Source organism: Rousettus aegyptiacus, unplaced genomic scaffold (genome assembly GCF_014176215.1).
Source record: "Rousettus aegyptiacus isolate mRouAeg1 unplaced genomic scaffold, mRouAeg1.p scaffold_m13_p_12, whole genome shotgun sequence".
Classification (NCBI taxonomy): domain Eukaryota; kingdom Metazoa; phylum Chordata; class Mammalia; order Chiroptera; family Pteropodidae; genus Rousettus; species Rousettus aegyptiacus.
In genome coordinates this window covers 73,467,682-73,491,902 of record NW_023416287.1, presented here as the reverse complement: position 1 = coordinate 73,491,902, position 24,221 = coordinate 73,467,682, and the positions used below count along the sequence as shown (strand labels likewise).

The following is a 24,221-nucleotide window of genomic DNA, read 5'->3' as shown; positions in this document are numbered from 1 at the left end:
CCATCTTGTCTCACAAACCTATTTTTATTCGTTCATTCATTCAAGAGATATTTTTTCAGCAACTACTAGATGTTAAGGATCTAGTAAGGAGAAGAGAGATACAGAAGCAAATAAACAAAACTGTATATTTATAATCTCCATATGTGTTTATACATATACATAAATATCTGTATATACAAGTACATGTAGTATATACACATAATGTATATTAATAAATCAAATGGCATTAATTATTAAGAAGAAAGTAAACTAGAATGTAAGGACAGTCTTTAAAGATGGGGGGGTTTGATTGAGGCTGGCTAGCCAGGGATGCCCTTTCTGAGAAAGTGACATGCAAGCAGAGACCAAATTAAAACCAACACTTCTCTAAACAATTAGTACATGCAGAGTCAGAACCTTATCATTACTCCCTTAATTCCCTTAGTGTATCATATTTTGATTCAACAAATATTTACCTGGCACTAACTATGTGAGATCCTGTGGTTAGATGATGGGTACACAGAGAAGAATGAAGTGGGCCTAGCACTGCTCTCATGGAGCTCATGGTCAAGTGCACAGTCAGCCATCATCAAGCAAACAAACACAAAACAGGGCACTGGGAGCAGCGAAGCTGTCCATGCCACTTCTTTGTCTAAATCCAAAGTAGGGCTGGCAGGTATTAGGTCCCAGAGGGAGAGTTGGTGGATAGTTGCCATTATCCCACCTAACTGCTCCAGAAAGTGAAGTTTCCATTAAGATTGTGCTGAGGCCATTTGTGGGGTCTAGCTCAGTGACACTGTACCTCAGATATCATTGACAAGTATAAAGCTGATAACTAGAATACAAACTCTCACATTTGCATGCCATATTACAGTCGAGTATTTCTGACTCATAAAATAGTAAAATATTTTTGCACACATTATTTTGTTCATTCTAACAATTGTGTAGATTGGTAGAGTTGAGAAAAGGAGGCCAAAATTGGAAACGTTCCAATGGAAAGAACCTTCGAGGCTGTTTGATCCAACCTTTTACCCGCCGTTGGGTTCCTTTCCTTAGCATTTCTAAGCAATGGTCAACCTTCCCTGCTTTACTATTTCTAATGATCTGGCAGCCATGACTCCCAAAGCAATCGCTTCCATTTTTTGGCAGCCAAATGGCTTGTTAGTGGTCGGGTGGGATAACTTCCATTTCTCCTGACTCCCAGAAGGACACGCCTTAGACCGTGAAGGAAGCTGAGCTCCAGGCCCCTCCAGCTGAGTCTGGGTGCCTCTTCCTCCAGCTGAGGCTCTCACTCCACGCTGGGGGACCCTCCCCACAAGTGTATGTCCCAGGAAGCGCAACCAGAACATGATGACCACATCCAAACACAAATGCACATTATGCAGAGGTACAGGCTGTTCTGAGGATAATTATTTTGAAATAGATTGTGTGGGGGGTTCATTTAATCAAATTGTCTGACAACTGTTTATTGAGGGGAAAGTATGGATGGCTCAGCAGCACTGGGAAGGATTTTGGCTTTCAAACATCTAATCTACTTTGCTAAGCCCTCCAAAAATACAAACTGAGGGCAGCACGCTCCAGGCAGGCCATGGCGAACAAGTCCATGTAAGGGCACGTGAGCACCATGCGGCTTTCTAGGCGAGACACAAGCCTGCTGCAGCAAGGGCTGACATGTTCAGGGCTGCCTTTCCTCTCCTGCTTCTTTCTCTAAACCTGGCTCCTAGGAGTCATGAAAGTCATGCTGAATGCTCCAACCATCACCTGGAAGCACAGCACCCCAGAGCCCTCATGTGCACTGGCTTTGAGTGCAGGGGTACAGGGCACGGAGGTCCACAGAACCTCACAGTCTCTGTTGCAGGAGGCAGACACCAGAACCTCACAGTCTCTGCTGCAGGAGGCAGACACCAGAACCTCACAGTCTCTGCTGCAGGAGGCAGACACCGGTGGTCTTGGGGGAAAGCTGGAGAGAGCTGGGGAGGGTGCTCGGGAACTCAGAAATTTCTGAAGCTAAGAGTTAGAGCTCCAAGCCTCCTGTTGAGGGTGGAGGGGGAAGAATCAGAATATTGAACCCCTTGTACCTACACATGCACCTACTTACTCATTAACTGGATTATAGAACCAGAAAGTCAGGCATTTAAATATTACCTGGGCCTGTGCTTAAAACATTTTTTTAAAGCTTTTAATCCTCGGTTTAAATGAAATCTCAGCTTGGACGTAAATAAATAAAGATGGTAAGTGTTGAGCCATCCTGGGATCAAAGGCTGAAAACACTCTTAATTATCCTGCACCAAACCACTGCTCCCCAGGCAGTGACCCTGAAGTGGGCTCTACAGAGCCCTTGAAGAGAATCATTCAAAAAGCACAAACTCAACCACTCTTCATTTTACAAATAGGGAAACTGAGGCCTAGAGAGAAAGGGCTGGTGCACAGCCACCCTGCTGGCTCGAATGGCTTACAGTTGTTCTGGTTCAAGTTATTCCTACCCCACATGGCATCCTGAGGAGAGAGAGTGTCTGTCCTCTGATGACCATTCAAAGGGCTATTTGGGAGGTTCTCTGGGGAATAAGACTCTATTAATTTCTTCCTTTGTTGGGGTCCCTAGTGTCAGTTAACAGAGTATACTATGTAGTCAATGAATTGGCAAGTTGGCAAGTAGTCTTGTATTGATGAAGTCTGGGAAACCAGGAAAGTGTTTCATTCAGTAAGTACGTGTCCCCAAGCCCCGTGTGTTCTATACTTTCTGGAACAGTTTTCACATACATTATCTCTCATGCCTCCTAAAACCCTTATAAAGTCCATAAGGGAAGAAATTAGTCCCATTTTATACTTGAAGAGAGTATAGCAGAAAGGCTTCAAATGACTTCTCGGATGTTGAGAGATTAATTTTTCAGAGGTTGAGAGCAAAGTTGAGAGTTAAATATAGATTTCCTGACATAGTTTTGGATTCACTCAACCTCATTATACCGACTGCTTTGAATATATGCTCCATGTCTGGGCTGCTTCATGGACACCTTATCTCAAATCCCTCAAGCAAGGCAACGTCAATTCATGCTTCATCTGCAGGCGTGAGGTGGCGTCTCAGTATCAGATGCTATTGTTCCCTGGACCAGAATAATATTTATACAAATTATGTTTAGGGAATTTGAGTGCTTGAGAAGGATTTCATAAATATTTGTGGAATGAAAGAAAGAAACATTCTAGGGCAGCAGGCAGAGGATTTTTCTCTATGAGGAAAGTACGAGGAACTTTTCATCATGGGATCAGGATTCCTGGTCACACAAACTCCAGTCAGGCTGGAAATTGGAAATCAGAAAAAGGACAGGTGTATATTTGGTCTGAGAAAAACATCAATAAGCGGGATGATTGGAAAGGGAAAAAGAGTGGTTGAGAGGAAACCTCTAGGAATTGTCTAGTTGTATGTTTGGATCTTAACTCATACTTACTTGCTGGATATGAAATAGTGTTTAGTCTCTGTACCCTCGTTTTTTTGACTATAAAATGAGGATCATAATAACTATCTGATAGGGTTATCACAAGGAGAGAATGAGATAAAAGCTGCAAAGTGCTTTGCCTGGGGCACTCTGTAAGTGGGAGCAGGCGCCTGTGCGTGACTTTTCTCAAGCTCCCCTTCTCTCTGCTTTATCACATTCTGTTCAAGTAGAGCCCAGCTCTGGTGTCTCGCTGACGGCTGCTCCGGTTTCTTTATTGTTCAACCATCTCTTATCTCATGTGTCTAACACCTGATTGCTCCGAATAGTCGATATTGAACCTGTGAGCCCTGATAGTGACTTTTACATTCTAGCTAAGGGATGACCGGAGAGCTGGTAAAGCATTATTTTTGGGTCTATGAGGGCCTTTCTGTAAGAGACTGGCATTTGAATCTGTAGACTGAGTGAAGAGGCTCGCCTTCACCCAGTCTGTTGAGGGCCTGATATCAGCAGATCCCCTGATCCACGGTTTCACTTTCCACGGTTTCAGTTACCTATGGTCAACTGTGGTCTGAAAATATTAAATAGAACATTTCAGAAATAATTCATAAATTTCAAATTGAATGCGGTTCTGAGAAGTGTGATGAAACCTTATGCTGTCCTGCTCTGTCCCATCCGGGACATGAATCATCCGTTTGTCCAGCATATCCACCCTGTATACACCGCCCACCTGTTAGTCACGTAGTAGTCACCCTGGTTATCAGATCGACAGCAGTGGTACCACAGTGCTTGTTTTCAAGTCACCTTTATTTTACTCAATAAAGGCCCCAGAGCCTAAGGGTAGTGATGCTGGCAATTCAGATATGCCAAAAAACTAGCCATATAGTACTTCCTTTAAGTGAAAAAGTGGAAGTTTTCAACTTAATACAGAAAAGGAAAAACCTATAACATGAGGTTGCTAACATCTACAGTAAGGACGGATCTTCTATCTGTGAAATTCTGAAGGAAAAAAGTAAATTTGTGCTAGTTTTGCTGTCACACCTTAAACTGCACAAGTTATGGCCATGGCACGTGATAAGTGCTTAGTTAAAATGGAAAAGGCATTAAATTTGGGGTTGGAAGACATGAACAGGAAACATATTCTTATTGACGGTAATGTGTTAGCAAGAAAATATTGAGCCTATATGAGACTTCAGCAAGAGAGCTCCTAAACAAGTTACCATATTCATGGAAATTTTTATTATAGTAGATTGTTATGATCAATCTATTTTAGTATTAGCTATTGTTGTTAACCTGTTACTGTGCCTAAATTAAAAATTAAACTTTATCACAGGTATATATGTATAGGAAAACATATAGTATATAGTATATACAGTGTTCTGTACTATCTGTAGTTTCAGACATCCACTGGAGGTCTTAAAACGTATCACCCATAGACAGCTGTAGAGGCTTACCTCGGAGATATTGTGGGTTTGGTTCCAGACCACCACAATGAAGCAAGAATCACAGTGAAGTAAATTACAATCTTTTTGATGGTTGAGGGTCTTGCCTTCAATTTTTAAAAATCGCATCCTCTGTGAAGTACAATAAAATGAGGTATGCCTATATAACAAAAAGGCATAGGAAGGATGGATTTGCTCCCTGCTTGAGCTAGGACATCCATTCCTGGTTCCCGAATCTTTGGTCTTGGACTGAAACGGACACCATTGTGTTCTCAGGTTCTCAGGCCTTCGGCGTTGGACTAAAACTCCATCCAACACCAGCTTTCTTGGGCCTCTAGAATGCAGATGGCAGATCATGGGACTTCTCTGCCTCCATAACCACCAGATGAAAAAATTCCTCATGATTAACTCTCTTTCTGAATATTGATATATATCCTATTGTTTCTGCTTCTCTGGAGAGTCCCGACTAATATAAGCCCTTAATTACTTACTATTATGTTTATATGTTTGTCTTTTTTTCTTGTAAACAATGCTCTGAGCCCCTTGGGGATCTAGGGAATCATGTTTCCCTCATAGTCCCATGGTGTTTAGCATAGGCGTACTGTTAAGTGCCATGTGTATACTTATTAATTGACTCACTGGTTAGTTGAATAACTTGTAACGTCCACTTGATACTAATGTCCTTTTGAGTGAAGAAAAAAAAAAAGATTCCCCAAGTCACCAAATGAAGCCTTATATATCCTTTGGGGTTTATTTCTGAGGTTGCAATGACTGCTTGGGGAGCTCATTCTAAACATAATGGAGCGAGAGGAAATACAGTGGGCACATGATTCCCATGCTTTCCCCTGAGGACACCCCATTATATCAGGGATCTTTGGTTGCCAAGTTGGGGATGACGTAGACCGATCTCTTCATCAAGAATTTCTATAAATACATTCAAATGAATTTTAAGCACATATTTACAACAATGTAATGATATCAGTGAAAACTTGCACTGTTAAATTAGTCAATTTTAGTATTTTTTAAATGGACACCTTTGCTGTCTATGATCCATGAAAGAATTAAAATAGGCCTTGATTCAGAATGAGGGCTCACTAATAGGAGCCAGGTGCTCAGGCACCTTTTCTCAGAATGTGTGTCTGCGTCTTGGTATAAAAGCACTTAGTAAAAGCTTACTGCCAAGAGTTCCGATCTGGGATGAGTCCTGGTTTCAAGTCCTATTTTTGTTACTAAATTACTTTGTCTGTAACATAAGGGGGTTGGTTATAATGAACTTTTAGGTTCCTTCCAGATTTTAATGTTCTAAAAAAAAAAAAAAATGAACTCACTTCGATTCAAACCTGTCCTAATTAATAACCTCTGATAGCACCCACCCTTGTCTCTCCCTATCACTTGCTACTATCATTTGATTATACAGACCCTATTTGAATCTAGAGGGTGAGAGCCATTCAAAGGGCAAAGATAATGTTGAATGCATTCATTCACTGCCAGCCTTCCTCTGCCATACATAGAGTGAATGTGACCTTGATCCTGCCCAGGGGCGGGGGGGAAAAAGCTCAACTCAACTCAATTAAAAATCAAACTTCAAATCTTTGTGTTGAAATGGCAAAAAAAAAAAAAAAAAAAAAAAGGTATAATTTTCACAATCACTCAAATGTACTCTGGGTGGCATAAGAGCAGAGTATTTCCTAGAGGGCAGGGCCTTCCCTCATCAGTCAAATTCTGTTTTAGGCCGGTGTGTTACTAATCAACAGCTAATGATGATCCTCAGGGTTTGATGACAAATATACTCCTCATGGTACTGCAATCTACTTTGAGTTGACATTTGTGCAAAGCCTGGGGCGAGCAGCAAAAGGAAACCATGCACAAAGAACATGAAAGCGAGGCAAGTCTTGGGCTGGGGTAGGGGAGATGAGGGTGGCTTCTGGAGCTTAAGAATACTCTCTACTGAGGCCCCCTGTCTAAGGACAAAAGCTGCAGATACAGAAAAGCCAGGTCTGGGCACCTGTCCTGAGGCCTGTACTATTTTGTTAAGCTCACCAGAATGGAATGCAGATCCTCTATAACAGAAAGCTGAGAAAGGGGTGGAGGGAGGGTAGAAACAGAAGGTAAACCAAGGAAACCAAGTCTACTGACTACCTAAAAATAGAATGGGCCAGCCATAGTATGGTTTCACCATGACCTTTACATAGCCAGCTGGCTGTGGTCACCGTGGACCAATTGAAGATGTCTAAGAGAGCACACTGAAAAGCCAACACATATGCAATTCTGAGTTGACCATAGCAGAGATGCACACTCCATTTACTGTTCCAACAGCACTAAGAGACTCTAATTCAGACAGGTAGGGGCAGCCAGGGCGGACCCATGGTCCAGCCCTAGCCCTGGCTGGAGTAGAGGCAAATTACTCTCTTTACTGTTTGAACCCTTTCCAAGAGCATTCTCTTCTGTTTTCCAGGTCCTTCCTTGTCTACCTGTTCCAGTCATATCTATCTTTCCACCCTTACTCACTTCTATTCTTGATTTTCTGTGAAACTGACCCTGCAGACTCCATATACTTCTCTCTTTTCTCAGGATGCCCATAGCACCAATAGTTTGAGAGAAATTACACTTGAATCTAACCATGAGGCGACTTGAGTGTGGGAGCCTTGATCTAAGAATGGCAGAGCAGAAAAGCAGAAGACGATCAGTCCCTGGTAATAGGGCGAGGGTGCCTCGCCACCAGCCTTCTTACTTCCAGATTTCCTAAGTCAAGAGAAAACTCAACTTCTTCCTTGTTCGAGACTTGTTCTGTGGGTTTTCTGTTATAAGAAGCTGAACTTAATCTTCCTTGGTACAGATGCCCATCAACTTGTATTTAAGGAGGAATATGCACTCTATGACCTGGATTCAGGCAAACCATATCTTATAGCTGAGCCAAAGTGGGCTTAGAGCAGTAGGCTCCTTCAGATAATATATTCTTCCTTCTTAAAACATTTAACTACCTAACTCCAGAAACCTTCATTCTTGTGGGTTAAAAGTCAAAGCACAAGGAAGCTTCTGTTTTGTGGTTGCTGATGCTGGAGTGCCAGAGGCAGACCTCCTGAGCACTGAGAAGGCAATGGTATCACTAGTTCTCACTGGTTTCTTGGTTATAATTGAGAGGAAATTTAGACTAACCAGGAAAGAAGAGGAAGGGAGGAAGGAAGGAAGCAGAAAAGAGTGACTGACAGGTCTGTGTAAATGAGCACGCATAGAGGAAGGAGGTGAGAATCCCTGAATATGAAGCTATTCGGTGTAAAGAAAAGTTACCTTAGACATCTGTATACAGATGTGTTCAATAAGCATCAAGAGATAAAGGACATTTCAAGAAGGAGAGCAATCAGTAGAATCCATTTCACACATAAATACTCCTCTAAAAACTCAATTCAATTAAATTTCATCGTTACTTGGATAATATTACTACGAGTTCTAGGCGAAGCAGATAAAATTCAATACTTCAACAAACAATTATTAAACTATCACCATGTGTTATAAACATGGTCCCTGTCCTTGAAAAGCTTCAAATTTAACAGGGAGTTGAGACTGACATTTATCAAACAATAAGGATATCAGCGAAAAAAAGCTTTTATGAGTAAACCTAACCTATACTTCGAAGGGAAATTAATGATGCTTCCTTTAGAAATAGACTCCCTCTCTTCCCCCCTGCAGGAAGTGCTCACTTCCCCTCCAAAATGCCCAGCATTTTTTTTTATTTGTCATATATCAGTCATTAGCTATGACTTTGCAGTTTGTGCGCGTGTGCGCGCGTGCACGTACGCCTCTCCTCCACAATAAGCAGTAAGTCTTACATTGTGCCTCCTCCATAACGTCTGTCTGTTCCTGGCACCTAGTTAGGTGTTAGTGAGTATTGGTTAAACGTCCACTAGAGGAGAGATATGGGCAGCTGAGCAGTGTAGGGCAGGCCCTCTATGACGAAGAATTTCATTGTAGAGCTCAGAGAGGCTCTATGGTGAGGTCTGGCTATGCCAGTAGAAATTACACAGGTGAAGCAGAGCATTCCCACCTAATGATGGCAGTCCTGGAGGGCGGCATTATTTTCATGAGACACTGTTGAAAGTTTGCAAGTTAAACAATGCAATTGCTTTGATAGGAAGATAAAGGTCTTTGTTTCTGAACCCACTCAATACCAAAAAGAGGGTCTAAGAGGAAGCTAGCTTGGGGCAAGAGCCACCGTCAGCCTGAATGAAGGTCTCCTAATCTGTTAAGAATTAAAACAAAACTTATAGGTGCTTTGGAGGCAGATGGCTGTTAGGAAGCAGAAGTAGCTGTTGGGTTCTAACCTGGATTCTGCTGAGAGTCTTTGAAAGTCACTAATTTTCCTCATTGGAGAACATCATTTGTAGGACAAAAGGGCAGAGCGGTAGATCACTAAAGGCCCTTTAAGCTCTCAATTCACTGCCAGATCTCCACTCTAAGACAGGTTCCACTTAAGGAGCTTGGTGGTATTTCAATAACTGTAGCTTTGATGAGCTAAAGATACACTGGAGAAAATGGGGGTGATCGTATTAGACTAAAATGCCTCTTATTACAGATACAAAGTTTCTCCTACCCTCACCTCAAATTCAGGACCAGGTCCAATGGCTCTTCAATTTTATGGAAACTCTCTCTTACCGTTCCTCTCTTTCCAAAAGAAATCGCATTCTCGGATAGCCTTGTATTACAAAGCAGTAACACAGGAATGCAGGCAGGGATGTGAGGAAACCTAAGCGCTACACTGACACAATTTTCCTGGATTTCTTCTTCCCTGTAACTTTGCAGAGCGGCAAATAAGAACAGTTTAGGGTAGATGATAAGGGAGTAAGGGGGAGGAGACAAGACCTAAAACTGCCAGTTTTAGGTCTGTCAGGGCAAGAGATTTAGTTTCCTCTGGGCGAAGAGGTTGCTAGTGAGAATATGAAGGTTTTATTGTCACAGGGCCCCATGGAACTGACCTTGGCAGGACACTTGAGTGCATTACTGATATAAGAACATTGTTTTTAATAAACATAGGGCAGTTTCAATTCAGTTCAGTTCACATAGGGTGGAAATTGTCAACAGGAGTGTGTGCTTCGCATTGTTCACGAAATAGCTTTTTTCACCTTCTTAACTCCATCGAAGGCACAAAGGTTTGGGAAAAGCAGGTTTGGCCCAAATAAAGCTGTGAAGGGAGGAGAGTGCCCCATGAGCACCTCATTTTACCTGGTCTTCCCTCTTCTCATCCTGTCATCATCTCTTCATTATTGGCAGTCCCTGAAGGGTGTGCCATTATTATAAGATGATAGTGGTGTTGATGATGGGTTACATCATGAAAGCCATAGAATTAAGTCAATATGTCTTTACTGAGAGCCTACTGCTCAAGAGAGCAAACGCTCTTAGAGAAGACGAAGTACTGTCTGGGCATCATCGGTAATGCCCACAACCCAGAAGGCAGGTGGGTCTCAGCCTTCAGATGGACTCACCCAAGGTTTGTAATGAATTACAAAATCAGTGCTAACTTCTTATGAAATGCAAGAGGTATTTATAGAGAACATACAGTGGTCTGGAGGAGTCTTGAAATATGCTTCCTTAGAATGATGGGATTAAGCCATTGCCCTTGAGGGTCTTTTAATTTCTGAAGACTCTAAGTTGAGTCTGTGATTGTGAAGTATAAATATAAATAAGAAAATTCCCTTTAAGCCAAAAAGGTAAGAAAAAGTAAAAAATGGCTGACATAGTATAGCATAGTGTCTTTGGGATCAATCCTAGACATACCCCTTTAAATCTCTATATGTTTGACAAAGATATAATGTCTGTGCCTTATTTTTGTCATCTGTAAAATGGGGATAATAACAACCGTAGTGACTTTATAGGGCAATGGTTAAAACTGAATAACATAATGCATGTAAAACACATAGCATGATGTCTCACCTTTAATAAATTTAGCAAATATAACTGTGAGAGTAACATTAGTTAGAATAAGAAGTAAGAGGAGGAAAGCGGAGCAAGAAGAGCTGTTGTCAGATTCCTCTTAGCTTCAAGATGCTCTGAGCCTGGTAGGAGGAGGGCTCCAATACTCCACCCAAGTTCAGATGGACAGCCTGCATGAGAAAAGCCTTGGGTCTCGACCGAGGTCTCTGGTCTCTTCATTGCTCTACGTTACATTTGGAGTCTGCCAGCAAAATAAAAGGCAGCCAAGCAGACACCTACAGATGAGAATAGATTCTCATCTATTCAAGTAATGGGCTTCCCAGTCAGAGGTGGAGTGGAGTAGGGAGCAGGAATCTATTCTCCCCTTGGCTCTGCCCTCCAGATACTAACCTCTCAAGCGACAGACCTACATCTGGTCTAATTCTCTATGCACTGACAGCAGCCAAAGAGGTTCCCCAGTTCTTATTTTCCCTTTCCTCCAATTGCTTCTCCCATCTCCCTTTTTGGACAGTGACCCCCATCCCATCTTTAGGTAGGTGAGGCTATTTTCCTCTATAGACTCAGAATTCTGTAATTCTAACAGGGGACCTGGCAGCATCCTGGTCCTTGTGTAAACTGGAAGACACCATGATTTCACTGGGTCCAGAAGCAGGGCAACGATAATGCTAGTCATGAATTAGCAATGCGAAGTTAATAAAACAGGAAAAAGCAGATTTTTCTGAAAGTGAAATTTAAATTTAGTATTTTTAACATTTAGGCAGATTCATGTTCTTTGGAGGCCCCACAAGAACATCATAGGGCATAGATCATCAATCTTTCTAAACGTATGAAGAAACAGAGGTCTAAAGTATCTAGGAGAGCCCTTTTTGCAGAAACTGACGAGCTGATTTTAAAATTCATATGGCAATGCCAGAGACTCAGAATAGCAAAAAAAAAAAAAAAAAAAACCTAAACAACAACAAACAACCCCCCCCAAAAAATGAACAAACAAAACGAACAAACAAACAAAAATCTTGAAAAAGAATAAAGCTAGAAGACTCGCATTTCTCGATTTCAAAATTTACTACAAAGCTACAGCAATCTAGAGAGTGTGGTACTTGCACAAAGAAGTCATATAGATCAGTAGAATATAACTGTCCAGATTAAACCTACATTTATTGTTCATTGACTTTTGGTAAGGGTATTAAGGTAACACAACGAGGAAGAAATCTTTTTAATAAATAGTGCTGGGACAATTAGATATACACATGCAACAGAAGGAGAAAAGGAAGGAGATGAGATGAAGGAGGAGGAGAAGGAGGCAGGAGAAAAAGAGGAAGAGAAACTAGTAATAGTAGTAGCAGTAACAGTAAAATCTCTATTTTATATCATATACAAAAATTGATTCAAAATGGATCAGAGACCTAAATGTCAGAGCTAAAGCTATGAAACTTTTAGATGGAAATAGGAGTAAATTTTCCCGACCTTTTGTTAGGCAAAGATATCAAAGACCAGTAATGAGAGAAAAAAATAATAAACTAAAGTTTGTCAAAATTAACAACTTTTGTGTTTCAGGGTCACCATTAAGAACGTAAAAAGATAGTCTACAGAATGGGAGAAAATATTTGCAACTCAAATATATATCTGATAAGGGGCTCGTATCTAGACTATAAAGAATTTCTACAAATGATAAAAAGACAACCCCATTTAAAAATGCACAAAGGTTTGAACAGAAATTTCTCCCTCCAAAGTATGCATGTGGTCAACAAGAAATAAAAGGATAATCAACATCATTAGCCATTAGGAAAATGCAAATCAAAACTACAATGAAATGCCAGTTCATACCTACTAAGATGGTGCAAATAAAAAAGATGGACAATAGCAAATATTGGTGAGGATATGGAAAACTGAATTTTTACACATTACTAGTGAGATTGTGCAATGGTACACCAGCTTTGGAAAACAGTTTTGAAGGTCTTACACATAGAGTTATCATATGACCTAGCAATTCCCCTCCTAGGTATATAGCCAAGAGAATTGAAAACACATGTTTACATAAAACAAACAAACAAACAAAAAACCTGTGCATGAATTTCATAGAAGCATTATTTATAATAGCCGAGAAGTAAAAATACCCCAATGCCCATTAACTGATGAATGTATAAATAAAAGTGGTATATCCATAAAATGGAATATTATTCAGCCATGAAAAAAATGAAGTACTGACACATATGACTGTGTGGATAAACCTTGAAAACATTATGTTAAGTCAAAGAAGCCAGGCACAAAATGCCACATACTGCATGATTCCATTTGTATAAATTGTCCAGAACAAGCAAATCTACAGAGACAGAAGTAGATTAATGGTTGCTAGGGACTGAAGAGAGCAGAGAATAGAGAATAACTGCTTATGGATTCAGGATATATTTTGAGGAAAAATGAAAATGTTCTGGAATTAGATAGTGATATCGATTACATAAATCTGCAAATATACTAAAAATCATCAAACTGTATATTTTAAAAGGGTGACTTTTATGGTGTGTAATTATACCCCATTATGGCTGTTATTAAAAGCAAAACAAACAAACAAACAAACAAACAAAAAACCCTAAGAGAGTTACCAAGGTCACCATATCATCCACCTGACAACCCAAACAGGATTAGACTGGTCTAGTTACTTTATATGCCACTTTTCTTTTCTTTTTTTGTATCTTTTCCTTTTTCCTATCTTGTTGAGTTTTGTCTATCTTTGAAGCCATTTAAAATCAATTCTAGAACTAGGAGGACTATACATAAATCAACATATGAAATTAATCAACACATGAACTCAATGTAAGATACTTCCTATTATATTACATCTTCCTCCTCATAAGAGAGAAGGACATTTCCTTCTGTGCCCTGGCAGTTTCTCTCTTGATAAAAGTGAGATATGAAGAGTAGTTGCCTGAAATTTTATCTGTGCTGGAGTATTTTCTTCCTTTAAGTCTCACCTGGTGATCAAATACGTAAAAAATGTCACTTAGAACATGAAGAAAGCTAAGCAAAGGTAGAGTTGATGCTAGTCACTTTAGTTGTTACTAAGGCCATTGTTAGAAATGGGAGAAGGTGGTCCTTGGTCACCTCCTTGGAGCCTTCTCTTATTTGAACTTGATCACATAAGTTCCAAGAATCACCACCAGTTTCCGGACTCAGCTGGAAAGGCAAAGATTTCCAGTGCTTCCCGGACTCTTGGTGCTGTGACCTCATCTCTGCAAAGCCTCAATATCTTTTAAGTAAGCTTCTGAGGTTTCATTATGCAACAACTGACCTTTGTAGTCCAGCAGGATTGGGTATGGGACATGTGAAAAGGAAAGAAGGCCCAACAAGTGATTCTGACCATTGGCTGTGAGAGGTGTGTGGGTGGGTAAAAGTTTGTATACATAAAATCCTAAAGCACAGCCCATGGTAGTAGCATCAGGTAAATCCTGGCTAGGAGGCAAGGGCCAGGGAAGAGTTTTCTAAAAGCCTCTTTCAATTCTGAGGAAACAATTCACCTGACATAGTTCAGGTTAAATCATTTCTGTGTGATTCCTGATGATGACTCCTGAGGATGCTGAAACCTACCATGACACAGCTGCCTCTGTAAAGTTTAATGTAAGATGATGAGTCCTTGAATCAAAGGTGAAGGGACCTTAGCATACAGGATACCAAATGCTGTGAATGCTGTGGCTCATTGCAATATCCCTGTTCTATGAAGGCTGCGATATTCCCGATGGATTCAGCCAATCCCTCAGCGCCTTTGGTGTCAGAACTCTTCACTTGTAGGGAATTCTCTTAAGTGCCAGCACTAAAACCTGGGTCCTGCTAAGTAATCAATGAATCAACTTCATTCTTATATATTTACTGAATGTCTAAGATGTGTCAGGTCACATGCAAGGAGCTGGGAGCTGAGGAATACATTTTGCTTACCCTTTTAAATTCTACAGGAGTCAAAGTATGCCAACTTCCTCTTCTAATAGAACCGAAGTAATCACTGACATGGTCCCATACTTCTCCTGCCCCGGACACATATCTCTAGTTTTGTTCATCCTTTCTTCCTAGAAATGCTTCTTGTTCTGTCCCCCTCTGTTCCAGCTCTGGCTTTTCAATGTTCCTCTTAAAATGTGGTACCCAGACACTGCTAGATCAGTATACTATCCTAAAACTTAAGGCCTCTCCTCCTACGGACCCTTATATTTCTGTTCACAGGGCCTAAGTTTTCCTTTTATTTTCTTCATTTTAAAGTCACCTAAACTCTGCGTCAGTCAGAGATTGCTTGTTCTTCATGAAAAACCTATTTCTTTTTTGGACATGTTACTAGGTGTAGCATTTCAGTTAGATGTAGCTACAAGAATGGATTCTAGGCAAGGGGCATGTGAGCAGAAGAGGTATGTGCCATTTCTCAATCAAATTTTTGGAGAAATGGATGTGCATTGCCATGCATCGTTTTTCTGTTTTCCAACTTGACGCATGAAGATAAGACCCTAGCAGGTGGCAGAGCCGTGAGATGCAAAGAGCTGAGGTCCTTGAATCGCTACGTGGAGAAATGCTGCTTACTGACCAGAACACATCCTAGACATTCAGTAAACATTTGGCACTGAATTGTCACATATTTTGTCACATATTTAGTCAGTCTAGCCTACCCTGATATAAATAACCATGTCTTCTCTCAGATTAACTGTTATCAAAGCAGATCCATTACAACCTGTGCTTGTACACGTAGCTAATTTCAAATAATTATAGGATTTTGCATTGCTAAGTCCATGCAAATAGGTTTAAATTTGGGGAGGATTTTTTTTTTTTCTTGGTAATACAAACCTCATTTATAATTCAATTTGGCATTTTTGAATATGAGAAAAACACTATAAAAAGGACATTTAAACTTACACTGTCACACTCACAAGGACAGGGTATTCCAGGCAAAATGAGCACAGGCTACATATGCCTAGAAACCAAGGAGGAGCGAACGCTGAGCCCCAGGCATGGGACAAGAGGTTTCTTTGTGTTCATGTCATGTTTTGTATTTATGTGTTGTCAAAAGTCCAGAAATCTTATGCATAAACAAAAAAAAGTAATCAAAGAGGGGTCATTCATTCTTATCTTTCAAAAAGAAGTGTCAAAGATTTTGCAGCATGGATCCACACTAAACCTGGTTTCTAAAGTAATTATATTTCCTGCTTGTAAAATTCAATTCTGCTTAATTCATTCATTTATTCATTCATCCATCCATTCGTCCATTCCGCAAATGTGTATGGATAGCCTGCCATAGACTCGGCACTGTAGCAAGTTTTTATGTAGGATAATAAGAATTAAAAGATACAGCTTCTGGCCCAACAGACCCTATAATTTAATGATGAGACAAGCTGTATATAAGGAAAAATAAATTAAATGTCAAGGATTAAATAACAACTTCAGATCATCAAATGAGCAGTACAGATATTAAGTGCCAAAGAGTTTCCAGAAAGGAGATGGATGAATCAATTCGACTTAAGTAATATGGTATTTATTGACCACCTATTATGTGACATTAGGTGAATTTGTTCTGATAATTGCTTTGAGATTTTGATTTCAATAAACATTCATTCTGACCTAGTCTGTGAGAAGCACTGTGGATAAAGATGCTGCAGGAATCGGACTAAAGAAAAAAAGAGACGACGTGATATGTGTTATAATAATAACAGCAATGGCATTTGTCCAGTTCAAAAGCACTGCCTATTTCATAAAGTCTTTGAGGGCAAGAACTGCTCCTTCCATTTCTTTTTTCCTCCCTCTCATCACCTGAGTCATCCCAAAAGTCCCCCTTGGACTCCCTGTAGCTTAGTTTACAAGCTCTCTCACAGGATATCTGATAAGTAAAAGGGATCCACGTTGTCAACAGTATCGCATAGAGATCTTTTTCTACACTTTCCCCTTGACGTCTCAGGGCAGCCGAGGGAAGATAAAATCTTCTGCACTCCTAGCATGGGACAGCAGGTGTATATATACATAGAGATAGGCATTGCCCAGAGTAGAAGAGAAACAAAATCTTCATTGTGCACCTAAAATTCATGTTTCACTTGAGAAAGAATGAGTCCAACTGAAATGTTTAGTGAGAGTGAATGCTTAATTGGTGTGTGATTAGTGTTCATTTTATGTGTATGATAATGGCAGCGTGCTTATGGAAGGGAAGGTTTAAGGCGATGCATACTGAAGTAGGCAGCAGTAAATGGTCATGCTGCCTGCGGTCTACTTTTCAAATGGGTCAGCAACTTTGATAAATTCGACAAATGTTAGTGATATTTGAATCTAGGAAGAGGGTATGTAGATTTTCCTTCATTAATCCTTTCAAATTTTCTGTATTCTTCAACATTATCAGAGTGACAAATTGGTTAGAAAATGCGGATCTACCATGTGTGATTTGGGGCACCTCAAAGGCCTGGTTGAATGCTTCCCACACACATGCACACCCAGACCACTCCACTCGCTTTCTCTTTCACTAGCTCGTATCTGAAAATCCATTATAAAGAGCCTCGACCCAATTTAGCTAAAGGTTTATTCTTATTAAATTGTACATATTCTAAATGGTGTTAGCAATTAGTCAGACTATATGTGTACAAATAAATACATAAGACAGAGGCTGGCTAGAGGTGATGGAGGAAAGAACATAAACATTTACAGGGGATCCCTGAGAGAGAGAGAGAGATAGAGCTACAAAGAGGGTCAGAAAGATACAGAGTGAGAGCAGAGCTCTAAGGCTGTGCTGTTCAACGGAACTTTCTGCAATGATATAAATATTACGAGTCTGCACTATCCAATATGGAAGCCACTAGCCACATCTAACTGTTGGGTACTTGAAATGTCTAGTGTGACTAGAGAACTAAACTGATTTTATTTAATGTTAATTAGTCCAGACTCATATAGCCACGTGTGTCGTAGTGGCGACCACACAGAACACTGCAGCACTATACAGACACAAGCTAGAGATGCAGAACTAGTTTCTTTAAGTGAATTGGTAAATTGAATAAAAAACATTTCCTATGGGAATTAAAAAGATATGTTAGAATATATTATTGGTAGGGAAAACATAAAAGAGGAAAAGTGATGGTTCTTAATGGTACACGCTACTAAAAATGCTTATCCCTGGGTAATATTTCTAACAGTCAAGTCGTAATTATTGCAGAGTGGATCTGCCCAGTATTCAGTCTCTTCCTATAGCTTATCCATGCAGCATATTTATGCACTGAGTCGATAATGATGGGCTATTATGACAGGAAACATGGATTCCAGGAGGTGAGATGTATCAGATCACCGAGATCTTTCCAGACCCATTGAATGAGTTAAATGCCACAGGCAAGGAGTCATTTCACCCACTTCTTCACCTTCCATACTCCCTCCCAACCCAAAGCTTCAACTGAAAGAAAAAAGATGCCTCCCATTTAACCAGGGGCTGACATACGGACCCTCCAGTGGGCAGAAGTCACTCACTCGCAGGCAAAGGTAATGCTAAGGACACAAAGAATTAGGAAATGACTCAATCCACTAGATGGGTCTGTTTGGCCTTAAACACTAGAATCTCAAAAATCTGTCTCCTGCTGACTTTATTTAAATTTCTTTCAGCTTTTTAGTATCATTGCTCCTGCCTGAACCAAGTATAGAAAGTCTAGTCTCATCCTTGAATAGCAGAATAGCACAAAATAGTCAGTACTACATACTACTACTGGGATAGAGATTAATCCTCATGCTGGCTGGGAGGAGTAAGGTAGGAAGGAGGGAATCTATCTAAGTGAGAGGCAGCTAGTTCCCACAAAAAAAAAAGAATAAAAGTAAAATACCATTATTAGCTTAAGTGAGAAAACTGAATCTTCTCAGGGTGTCAGATTAAACAGTTTTTGCTCTGTTTTATATATTAAAGACCCATGTGCAGTTTATTGTTTTTGTGGAGTTAAGTAGATTCATATGTGAAATTAAAAAGGTGGGGGACAAAGAGGATTTTGTTTGTTTCTAGTGTTACTTGGCAGAGTATAAGGGGCCCTGAACTCAGAAGGGGAGAGGACTAGGCTCCAAACCACACCCTTCCTTGTACCAGCCAAGTGCCCTTGGGCAATAATGTTTAATACTCATCAATCTCCTTCAGTGGGTGTTTGTGGCAGTCTTTTTTAAAGCAGGATTTAGAACTGAGCAGAAATGCCCTAACTCAGTGGTTCTCCAACTTGAGTGTGCTCAGAATCACCTGGAGGGCTGGTTAAAACCCTCAGGGGCAGTCCTCAAGTGAAGCCCGAGAACTTGCATTCCTAACACAGTCCCAGATTTTGTTGCTGCTGCTGGTCTGGGGACCACTCTTTGAAGACAAATGCCCATGACATTCATTGTATGTAACGTATTTTTCTCCTATGCATCTAGAATGGCACTAGCTATGTACCATCTTTGGGACTATGGAGAAAAATCAGTCAGTCTCTTGAGTCATTTTCTGCAAGGCTTTACTCTCTCATGGACCCCAGGCTGGTTGTGAGGATTAACGGGGAGGAAAGATTGGAGGTGCATTCAGAACTATCATGTAGCATAAAGACAGAAGCCATTGTAATGATCAACAATCTGTTGATAGAGTCTTCTTAAAATATCTCTTTGCTTTGCAAGTTGCCCCTCCTGAATTTCTTTGAGGAGAAGTGGTTTTCAAACATGGGTCATGCATCAGAGTTATCTGCAGGGCTCATTAAACACAGATTGCTGGATGGGTGGACCCCATTCCCAGACACAGCCTCTGAGGTAAAACCCAAGAACCACCATTTCTAAGAGGTAACAGTTATGCTGCTTGTCCTGGGACTGCACTGTGAAACAAATGGTATCTTATCTTGTCGTGGATTTCTTTGTCTTCTATTCTACTTCTCTAGCCTCTAGTCCAGAGGTCAGCAAACTATGACTACCTGTTTTTCTAAATAATTGCACCCATTCATTGATTTTTTAAAAAAAACTCTGTGACTACTTTCAAACTACAGTGGCAGAGTTGAACATTTGCAACAGAGACTAAATAGCCTGCAAACCCTTAAGTATTTACTTTCTTGCCATTTATAGAAAAAGTTGGCCAACTCAAGCCCTATTCTTTCTTCACCTTAAACATTACATTTAATAAATATTTATTTATCTTCTATAAACACAGAACTTTATATTTTTGTATTTTACCTTCACAATCCTCTAAATGGATTCTGGGTCCCTTCTAGATCACAGGATCACATAACTTGCCCAAGGGCTCATGGAACTGGATTGGGAATGGCTACTCAGTTTGTGGGGTCCCCTGCATAATGAAATTGTGGGCTCCCTTGTTCAAAATTATGAAGAACTGCAAGATGATGAGGGCAGTGCATTCAACTGAGTGTGAGGCCCTGTGTGACTGCAGAGGTCGCACACTCATGACCTGAGAGGTGCATCCAGTCCTGACCTGGATGGCTCTGAGGCTGAGAACTCTCTTCTACGTGGCTGACCCACCAGGCACCTATGCCACGGCCAACATGCATTGTCATGGTGTACAACTGCTGTTTTCCTTTGGAGATGAAACTGTAAACTGAGATGAGCCACTCTCATTCCAGATACCTTTGCCTGTGACCTAACATGACTACAGATGTAGAGATGCTCATTTCATTTTTCCTTCCTGTTCTTTCTGGATCCCATGGCAAGAATCCATAGTGATCAAGGGCTTTAAAATAAAACCCTTTCCTTCTTGAGAAACTACCCCAAGTCTATTTCCAACATCTCTGTACTAAGACTTGCCATGAGCCCCAATTATAATCTCCTTGGGGGAGAAATGCATTTCTGTATTCCCAAAAAAGCTTGGCATCTGGAAGCCACTTAATAAATGTGATTCTTTATATTAAAAAAAAATTGCTCTCCTTGTACTAGAGGAGACTTAAGAACAGTTTTTCAATAAATTATTGCTAAATTATTAGATACCAATAAAGGCTAAAAAAAAGACATTGCAGCGAATACTAGTTATTCTACAAAAGAGAAAACTGAGCAATTAAGACATTATAGCTATTTGCCATCGCTCAGAATTTCAGAAACAACTCAAGACTAGGACCCAGTGTCTCCCCGCATGAGATCCAGAGCTGTTTTCCTAAATTTGCAGCAGACAGTATTCACGTCTGGGCATTCCCTCAGTAGTGAGGTGTAAGGGACAGCAGTTCAACAACATGTACGAAGCTGAGCCAGTGATCATTTTAAAGAATGCAGCATCTTATGTTACTTAATCACTATATTTTCTGAGCATTTAATCCTCTCAAATATTTTGCAATCACTTCCTCTAATTACAGAGAAAACACATTGGAGTGATGTGTGTGCTCAGGAGCATCCCCCCTGTTTTCTTCTCTATGTTTAATCGAGAATTTGAATCACCTTTTAGCTTCCTAATCCTATAATCCTAAAAGGAATGTACGCTGCTCCAAACTCCGCTTGGCAAGACTCTGTACAGTAGAACCTGGAGCTCTTTCACAGAGACTGAGAGAAGGGAGGAAAAAAAAAAAAAATCCGGGAGGCGGGCTTCTTGGCTTCCTTCCAGAAGCTCAGGAAACAGGGGCCCCTGAAGACAATCATCTTCTAGCTAATATTCTGAAGATATGGACTTAGGAGCCCTGCATCAGATTTACCTGGAGGGCTTGTTAAAGTTCTGACTACTGGGTCTCATTCTAGCCATACTCAATTGGAATCTGGAGACAGGAAATCTGTCTGTCTGTCTGTCTGTCTGTCTATCTATTTATATTTAAAGTTTCCCAATTGATTCTCATATGTACCAAAAATTGAGAACCAAGTGGCTAGCCAGCCACATCCTCAATGTATATTCACTGTATTTCTATGTTAATTCTAGAAAACTCACTCACTAGTGGTTAATATTATACCCCAGTTTAAAGAGTATGATTTAACAATATATAGGATCAATTAATGCCATAGCTAAAAAAGCCCTTCATCACGATGGGTTCTTGCTGTGGGATCCAGAAAGAATGTGAAGGAATAATGAAATGGGCATCTCTACACCTGTAGTCATGTTAGGTCACAGGCAAAGGTGCCTTGAATGAGAGTGGCTCATCTCAGTTTACAGTAGGTATCTGCTCTTCAGAAGTCTGGGCACTGTGACTATAACACACCCACCAGGTTTTCTGCAATAGCCTATACTTCCAATATGCTGACTTACTGCCTCCACGTAACACTGGCATATACTAGAAATCTCCATACTTTAACATCCAAATTACACTAATTCAACACACCCAGAAGTGTTAATAAAATCCTTTCTGAGGTCATGGGTCTGTATTTATCGATCAATGCATATGATCACCGTAACTCAGAGAAGCAGCCCAGAGCTCAGAACTAGACTGTCTTTCCATATTACCTCCATCTAAAAAGATGACCTTGTTTTCCCACCTGCACATCTGCTCTTGTTCACATGCTGCCAGTTACACGTCTGCTCGCTCTTTTCTGTTTACTTCATCTCTGTGAGAAGGAACAGTGCTTCCTAGTTTCCCTCCTCTCACAGACACACCTGCAGTGTTTCTCACACAACTCAATTAATGCTATAAACTGGTAAGAGATGATGGCCCCTGCTTGACTTGACGAACTCATCAGTAAAATGAGCCAATGTGTCCCAGACCACATGCCGAGAGGAATACGAATTTGTAACACACCTTCTCATCAGCCCCAGGCTGCTAAATAGGGCAGACTTTTTTTTTTCTCAGAGCCTCCATATGTTCAGCTCACATGGATCAATAGAATCACCATATTGTCTTCACAAAAGCTTTGGATTTGCACCCTTTCTCACACACAGAAAGTCCCAGATTGTTCTTTCTCAAGCACAGTGATACTTCAAGGTGTCAGCTTACAGTCTGGGGGTAGGGAAGTGGTCCATGGTGAGTTTTGTGGCCACAGAAAAGACTGGACTGTAACTCAACAATCTGGGTTTTAAATAGCCCCAAAAGGTTACTGTAGAACTCAAAAACAGAGAAATGCAGCAATTCAAGAGCTCAAATGCAATCTCAACCTCTTCAGTGCATTTTTGCAAAAAGGCAAAAAACCCAAAGTTAGGAGTGCACAGCTGCCCAGCCAGAAGCAAAGCTAAGTCCCAACAGGAGTGAGCCAACATGTTCTGGGCGACAGCTGGGTAAACATTTCTTATAAAGCCTCACAGTTTTGATAGAAACTTGTATGTGTGTGATGGTACAGTTGGGTGGATTGATAGCTGCTTAAATAACCAAAGAGTATTGAGTAAGGATATTGACAAACTGGAGCAGATGAAGAGAAACACAAATAAGGACGGTTATAAAAGGAATATGATATAGCAGGATGAAGAATGTGGATACTTAGCCTGCATCCAATCAAAACTTGGATGCAGAATGGGGAGAGTCCAGGATGACAGTTCTCTTCAAATATGTCAAGGGCCAAGGCATAAAAGAAGGATTAAGACTGTATGTATAGTTGTAGTACAGAAACCTGCTAATGGGTAAAAGTTACTAGGAGATAGATTTCAGCTAAACATAGAGTAGTTTTGTTTTGTTTTGTTTTTTTTTCCTGAAAATCATAATTGTTCAGTAATGGAGGGAGCTAATTTAGAAGAGGCAGAATGTCCTCTGGTCAGAGACAGTCCATTATTAGATGGAAAATCAGAACAGCAGACCTCCCAGGTACCCTTCAACTCCAATTCAAAAGTTCTGAGTGCTGAGAGCCTCCTCCCCTCCATCTTTCCCATACGGCCCTCCTCATCCCATTTGCCAGGAGTAGTCAGAGGAGTAACAATCACAGGTGTTATGAAGATCAACTGTTACAGGTCGGTAATACCCACGAAGCCCTGCTGTTAGTATATATGTTCCTCTCAAACCTTTTCATTGATGGAGTAAAATGCTCATATCACAGAACGTGCATAGAGTGAGGTGAGCGGGAGGAATGGGAATTGATTTTTGCCTCACCATCACATAAAGTGTTACACCAAATGTCCTTCAGAAAGGCCTTTTGGTTTGCTACTTGATATTAATAAAGAAATAGCTTATAATGTATTCAATCTGTCTCCCCCTCCTCTCATTTGGCAGAAATAAATAAAACTAAATATTTTGTTTCCCGGGAGAGAAGTCATTTAGTCCTCAAATTATATGCTCGACACTATGTTGTTAAGTTTGTAAGCCATCCTAAAATTCTTAGTTACTTGTCTAGTCGGACGAAAAGACAGTAATTTATGAAGAGATTACATCTTCACCCCACTGCTACCGTCCCACTTGCAAGCAGCATGGTAAGAGCACTCGTGTGAGTCCAACTACCTTCTCCAAGAGCTCGCTGTAGCACCTTGGACAGCCACTTCACTTCTTCTGTCAGAGGTCACTGCCATTTTGTACCCCAACAATAATCACCCAAAAGAGAAGATTGAATACGACTTGAATATCTAATTATATTTGAGGACCACACTCAGAAAGGGAGAACAGATTCTAAATTCATGGTATTTTCTGTT

At 40.5% G+C, this 24,221-nt stretch overlaps 1 protein-coding gene and 1 long non-coding RNA gene across 6 annotated transcripts in view; both read right to left on the bottom strand.

Moving 5' to 3' along the window:
* Positions 1 to 24,221, bottom strand: part of SETBP1 (SET binding protein 1) — a 341,470-nt gene that overhangs the window by 116,677 nt on the left and 200,572 nt on the right. The window lies entirely within an intron of this gene.
* LOC118610036 lies at positions 32 to 6,644 on the bottom strand. Its single transcript, XR_004953711.1, has 2 exons — positions 1,891 to 6,644; positions 32 to 1,854 (listed from the first exon to the last, which is right to left on the bottom strand). It is a non-coding gene; the product is annotated as an uncharacterized LOC118610036 (long non-coding RNA).